This window comes from Vulpes lagopus, chromosome 10, assembly GCF_018345385.1.
Source record: "Vulpes lagopus strain Blue_001 chromosome 10, ASM1834538v1, whole genome shotgun sequence".
Lineage (NCBI taxonomy): Eukaryota > Metazoa > Chordata > Mammalia > Carnivora > Canidae > Vulpes > Vulpes lagopus.
The window spans coordinates 48,823,838-48,831,235 of NC_054833.1; the positions used below are offsets into that span (position 1 = coordinate 48,823,838).

The window sequence follows — 7,398 nt, forward strand, 5'->3', positions numbered from 1 at the left end:
TGAGAGACAGAGAGAGAGGAAGAGACACAAGCAGAGGGCTCCATGTGGGAGCCCCATGTGGGACCCGATCCCGGGACTCCAGCATCACGCCCTGGGCCGAAGGAGGCCAAACCACTGAGCCACCCAGGCATCCCTATGAAGATATTTGTTTAAGCAAATTAGGTACACATACATAAAGTCAAGCAGAACTTCCTCAGTTGGGGGAAGGGAGGAAGAGATTATGAAAAGTCACCAGGAAACATTTTAGGATAACAGTATTAACATCCCTTATCCACACTATGGTGATGGTTTCATGAGAGTATAAATATGTCAAAACTCATCACATTTTATACCTTAAATATATGCAATTTATTATATGGAAAATATAGCTCAATAAAGCAAAAAAATGCTTTGTTAAACACTATTCTTTTTATTCCTCCCAATTTGTTCATGAATTATGTAATGTTAGCAATCAAAGTTTGCATAGCTTCACCCAGTATTTCAAAATTTTTTGCTTACAGTATTTAAATGATAATTATTGTTAAGTTAAAATTATACTTAAGGTGTTAAAATGCGGTTTAATAATATTTTATCATTAAAAGTTACTTCAGAAGGCAGCTCAGATTGGCTCAGCGGTTTAGCACCACCTTCAGCCCAGGGCCTGATCCTGGAGACCGGGGATCGAGTCCCATGTCAGCCTCCCTGCATGGAGCCTGCTTCTCCCTCTGCCTGTGTCTCTGCCTCTCTCTCTCTCTCTCTCTCTGTCTGTCTCTCATGAATAAATAAATAAAATCTTTAAAAAAAATTAATTTTAGAAAATATGGAAAATATTTTTTAAATATTAAGTATATTTCCTACCACTTAGGAATAACAGCTACTGTTTTTGTTTTCAGACTTCTTCATGAATATATAAACATAATTTTTAAAATTGGGATTATAGTGCATGTCATGTTTTGTGTCTTGATTGTAGTATTACATTTACAAGCATTTTTACGTGTAATTATATTTTACATGTAAATGTCAAAAATACAATTTTTCTTGTGTAATAAACATTACATTATAATGGATATGCCATAATTTCTTTAACTTTCCTTGTTTGGGGACATTTAGGTTGTCCTTGTTTGCACTAATCTATATTATGCTGTGTGCTATATATTTGCACTAATATATATTAAACATCTCTGTAAGTGTGTGTGTTAAACCTTTTCTTTATTTTTTTTTTAGTATAAACTCTTAGAAATGAATTAATGATCAAAGACTAATAAGACTATATTAAGGACTCCTGACATGGTGTCAGACTTTTTCAGCAATATTGTACCACCTTACATCTCTATTGGAAATACATAAAATTATGCGAGAGCATTTATCTTACTATATTCTCTAAAGTATTGAACTTACAGAGGTTTTACATTTTACATAATTTTCTCCCCACTGTTAAGGAAATAAGGAAATTCCTTGAAGGAAATTATTATTTTGATATAACATCCTTCTTAAAAGATAGAAGTCAGTTTTTCAAAAAAGTGAAAACCAACACATCACTTTTATGAGACAAGTAGTGTTATTCACACTTATTAACAGGGGCACCTGGGTGGCTCAGTGGTTGAGCATCTGCCTTTGGCTCAGGGTGTGATCCTGGGGTCCTGGGATCAAGTCCCACGTCAGGCTCCCTGCAGGGAGCCTGCTTCTCCCTCTGCCTCTCTCTATGTCTCTCATGAATAAATAAATAAAACCTAAAGAAATTAATTAACATTGCATTACAATTCTTGTCAATCTCACAATATTTCTTTTGCTAACATACAGATTACCTTCTATAAATAATCTCTGATTCTGATACATGAACACATAAAAATTTTGTAAGATTTTTTTTTTTTAAGTAGACTCCACACCCAGCATGGAGCCCAGTACTCCATGATCCTGAGATCAAGACCTGATCTGAAATCAAAAGTCGGAGGCTCAACCAACTGAGCCACCCAGGTAGCCCTGTAAGGCACAGTTTGTGAAATGGTAAATTTTCTTTCTTTTTCATGTAATGTGTTTGGCTTTTGTCTTTTTCACTTAATTATAGGTCTCTAGTAGAAATTGTCATCTGGTAAGAAGTGACGATTACTTAGCTACAAATATCAAGTATAATTTTATAGACTGAATAGTTAAAACTAAAGAGTCATTCTAGGGTGTATAGCCTGTTTAGATCCCTGTCACAAATAGATTTTTAGATAAATCTAAAAAATAGATTCCCTGTTTTTTAATTGTGTTATATCAGGGACAAAGCTAAGACACAGGTCAGGTGCTGGGATCTTTTCATTTTTTGTGAATTCTAACAGAATGCTGAGTCTTCTAGGTCTTTATTTGATGATTCTGACCTTTACCCAAATGATTGATGTGTCCCTGCTGGTCTAGCAGCACTGAATGGTGTAGCCTCAGACAGTCTGTGATGCATTAGGGCCCATGACCCTCAAGATAATTCAGGTAGGGCCAATATCCATAGGTTATGTTATATCAGCTTTTAGTGGGATATTTGGAAAGAAAGATGGTAAAGAAGCAGACAAAAAGTTGTACTATTTGGGACCAAAGATTGAGTGCACATGCTTCGAATTAGGTCCACAGGAGCCTATCAAAGAAAAGACATGATCTAAACTCCGAGTTAAAGGTAAACAATGTGCATATTCATTCGATGTTGCAGTATGGTATGAAAACATGTTGAGATGATGAGAAGTGGTGTTGAAAGTATGTGAGGCAAGTACCTCACGCCCCTGCCTTACATGGTGTCTGGCCCTGCAGGCTTTTAGCCAAAGTATGCTGAATGAGGAGGTGGTTGTTATCTTGGAGTCAAGAAAATGCGGAGAGTAAAACTACCATCAAGGAAAGACTCCTTGGGCTGAGATGTTACTGTCAGAATAGCCCAAGATGACTTTGAGTACGAAAAATGAATTGACAGTAAAGGTGAGCAGTCTGAGTTTTCTTTGAAATTTAAATAAATCGTCCTTGAGACTCTGTCAGCCTGCTTTGTAAGTAACTATACTTTTTGGCCTTCAGACTGACCAAGGAGACTGGGTGGAGTGGGAAGAAGGATGATGCCTTCCTCATCAAAGGAAGCCAATCCCAGGGGCTCCAGCCCGCAAGTAGATGAGGGATCAAGGAATTGGATTGTCTGGATCCAGTTTTTACCAGAATGATGGGCCAGAGAAAGAAGGAACCTTGGACAGTCTGACCTAGTTATGTTTGTATTCCAAGGAAAAATGAGTAAGTGGCATAGCCATCAAACTTTTTAAGGCTGCTTCTAAGTTTGAAATTTCTTAATGATTATTTCAACCCCTTATATGTTTTTCTTCTTTTTGAAAGCTGTGAAATTCCTCAGAAACACTCAGAGTCAGTTTCTGGCATAGAGAGGAAGAAGAGAGGGAGAAACAAAGATATCGTTTTCAGGGCCAAAGACGGAAGAAGGCTCAGCTAGGGAGTGCGGGACCATGCTAGAAGAAAGCTAGGGTCACCCTGGGATTCTCTGGGAGGAGAGCCAGCCTGGCGAGGAGACATGTCCCTGGGCATCTGTACTAGCAGGAGACCCTGGCCACCAAAAGCATTTTGAGTTTCTGGGTAGGAATGATGGGTGGAACTCTACAGTGGAGAAGAAAAAAATAATTAAATTTTCCATCAGACACTAACATGTTGTTTCAGATCATGAGGTTTACTTTCCCGAATGTATCTTCTTAAAATGCCACACTGGAGGCAGCCCTGGTGGCGCAGCGATTTAGCGCCGCCTGCAGCCCAGGGCGTGATCCTGGGGACCTGAGATCGAGTCCCACATTAGGCTCCCTGTGTGGGGCCTGCTTCTCCCTCTGCCTGTTTCTGCCTCTCTCTCTCGCTCTGTGTCTCTCATGAATAAATAAAAAATAAAATATTTTTTAAAAAATCCCACAGTGATTTTACATCTTTCTCATTATTCATGCCTTGCAGCAGGGCAGCATTCTAAGCTCTGGGTGATCTTCTGAGTGTAAATCCTGACCTCACTGATTACCAGTCATGTTAACACTTCCATTTGTTTCCACACACATAAAATTAAAAACAAAAATAAAAAAAGAAAAAGAAGAAATACTACCTTCCGGCCACATTAGTTGGGAGGATTCAGTGACATAACACCTGTAAAGCTCTTAGCAGATCACCTGGCCTAGAGCAGGTGGTGGCTAAATGCTTTTGTTGCTACTAACTCAGTGGTGCCAGTATTTCGGTATTGGGCATTGGGTACTCAGGCACACAGGCTTTGTCGATGACAGGAAACCCAAATTTAGCGTAATGTGGTGGAGACAAGTCTACTTAGATGTCTACTGCATTAGACATCCCTTAAGTGACACTTGAGATCTTTTAGCCTCATCTTTCTCAGACTTTGGCCTTTTCTTTGGGTCTAGCCGCTGCTGCAGTACCAGTTCTGCATGTGCTCTGACTTCACGAAGGTGCCACAGAATGGTGGCGCCCCTCATGACTGTGCCATTCACCGGCTGACTCCTTTGCTGGGGCTTCCCTGTTGTGGGAAGGGTCTTTAAAGGAATAGACATACCCTTCTCTTCCTCTTTCCCTTTCTCTTTTCTTTTTAAAAAGATTTTATTTATTTGAGAGAGAGAGAGAGCCTGAGTAGAGGGTGGGGGGTGAGGAGGGACAGAAGGAGAGGGATAGCAGATTCCCCACTGAGCGTGGACCCCAATGCAGGACTCGATCCCAGGACCCTGAGATCATGACCTGAGTCAAAGTCAGACACCTAACTGACTGAGCCATCCAGGCGCACCTAAGAATGGACATGCCTTCTCTTTGTCTCTACTCCTCTTTCCTGGCTTTGATGCAAATGTGATGGCAGGAGCTAGAGCAGCTTTTTTGCAATGAAGTAGAAGTCATGTGTTGAAGATGGCAGAGCACAGAGACAAGAGCAGCTGGGGTCTCTGGTGAATGGGCAGGCACCACACCTATCTGGATATCATTTTGAGAAAGAAAAGTTTCTGACCTTTTAAAAGACTATTATTTGGGGTTTTCTGTCACTTTCTGCTAAACTTAATCCTAACCATTCAAATAGAAAATTGGCATTCTGTATGAATAACATGAAAGGAAGAAAAAATAGCATCAGTGTTATTTTAGATGCATTACATGGCAGCACTGGATCCAGACGTCAATGTTTTCACCATTACATTTTATCATCTCTTCTAAATTTAGGGTATGTGAGCCAGATGTCCAGTGACCTGGTTGCCTTTGAGATAACAGAATACTGACATTCCAGACTAGCATACAACAAAACACTCTCCATTCAGAAAGCTGAACTGTCAGTACTTCTCATCTACATTAACACTTGATGTTAATTACAGTAGTGTTTACCATGGGTCAGGCTCTGTGCTAAGCTCTCCGATTAGAAAACCCAGGGAATCACACTCTGTGAAGGATGTGTTTGAGAGGGTCAGAGTACTGGCCTGGGATTCCAGGTGGGAAGTTAACCGGCATTTTAGATTAAAACAGAAGCAGAGTTAGGGAGGAGTGGGTGGGCTATAGAACTCTATAAGAGACAGTATTCACAGGAGTTGATTACTGATGGAAATCCAGGGCTGAATGGGTTCAGAATTATTCTCAGGTTTCTAGGATGGAGGTCTGGCTAGGAAATGGCTTCAAAAATTGAGATGGAACACATACAAATGAGGACAAGGAAGAGGGGAGGAGGAGGTTTGATAGAGAAGGTAGAAAAAAAGATGCATTTAGCCTGGGAAGGTTAGATTTGATGTGTCCCTGGGCGCCAAGTGGAGAAGCTAAGCAGGAAATGAATACATGAGCCTGGAGCTCTGAGGACAAGGCTTGGTTAGAGCATGTGATTTATAATTTTTTGTTTGTGACGTTGTGCTTCCCAGTGGCCTGAGTTTCTTGGGGGAGAAATAGTCTTGCTAATCTTGTATTCCCAGAACTTAGAACAGAACCTACAACATACATAGTCAATGCACAATAAGTGTTGGGTCAGTGATTAAGTGACAGTTAAATAAATGAATGGATGAATTTCAATCAGTCAAAAAAGGTACACGTGTTTGTCATCTCAAGTTGAAAACTCCTGTATATATTCCAGTGGAAACATGATTGTACACCTCAGTTCTTTGCAGCGTACCATTATGGTTTTTACTTTAAAGATTTTAAGTTATTTATTTGAGAGAGAAAGAGTACAAACAAAGGGGGAGGGGCAGAGGAAGAGGGAGAAGCAGACTCCTCACTGATGGAGCCCATGGGCCTCCATCCCAGAACATTTGGATCACGACCTGAGCTGAAAGCAGATTCTTAACTGACTGAGCCACCCAAGCACTCCGTTAAATATGTTTTAATAAGCTTCTACAGGTTAGCCTCAGCATTGAGCCATCCTTCAAAGTCATTTCCACCGGAAAAAGAAAAACCTTTCAGATTCCGAAGTACTTTATACCATACATTTCAACCAAAGGTCTTTCAGGTGTTGGGAAAGCCATTCTTTATTTTTTTTTCCTCTGAGGAACTTACCATAACATCCTGCTATGTGTCCTGGAAGCCACCATGTCTAACATGTAGCTGAGAGTAGGTCAGAGCATTGGACAGTCACCAGTCACCACCTCAATGCTTCAGGGCCACCCTGGCTACCCTCTTTTCAAATCAGATCGCAATGCCCAGAGGAGTTTTGAGGAAGGGAACAGAGAGGCACGGTGATCTGAAAATTAGTCCCCATCTGAAAGTACTGCAAGATTCATAACTGGATTAAATCAAGGACCCCAGTGAGTTTGCAAAGGGCCTATACAGTTTGCCCCCTTTCTTCACAATAGTTACGAGGAATAGCTAGGTATTTCCCCAAAACAGCCAATTCTGATTCAGACAGCCTCTCCATCTTTTCTGTAATCATTACATATATATTTTTCTTGAGTAAAAAAGCATTCATACATTCAGTTACTAACTTAGTTTTATTTATTTTTTCTTTTCTTTTCCCAGAGTGTCTAAAAGCACCTCTGGTACAAGCCCACTGAAGCCTTGCTCACTCCTCTAGGTAAGGCTTCTAGAATATTCTGGGCCACAAATGAAACTTGGCAGGCCACAGGCTGACTGGCAGGGATTGGGATGGACCATAGTTTCTAATTTATTTTTTTTTGCTTTTTTTTTTTAATTATTATTATTTATTTATGATAGTCACAGAGAGAGAGAGAGAGGCAGAGACATAGGCAGAGGGAGAAGCAGGCTCCATGCGCCAGGAGCCCGATGTGGGATTCGATCCCGCGTCTCCAGGATCGCGCCCTGGGCCAAAGGCAGGAGCCGAACCGCTGCGCCACCCAGGGATCCCTAGTTTCTAATTTATTAACCCTCCTATTGTGTAAAAGCAATTTATAGTGAAAGTTGCTTTTGAATTGTTTCAAGTAATAGCTATTGTACCCAGTTAGGGCTCTGAAGAGAAAA

At 40.6% G+C, this 7,398-nt stretch overlaps 1 non-coding gene across 1 annotated transcript; it reads right to left on the reverse strand.

The window, feature by feature from the left end:
- Nucleotides 1-6,938: 6,938 nt before the first annotated feature.
- On the reverse strand, nt 6,939-7,073 carry LOC121501077. The gene has a single exon (XR_005990515.1). It is a non-coding gene; the product is annotated as a small nucleolar RNA SNORA52 (small nucleolar RNA).
- Nucleotides 7,074-7,398: the final 325 nt, after the last annotated feature.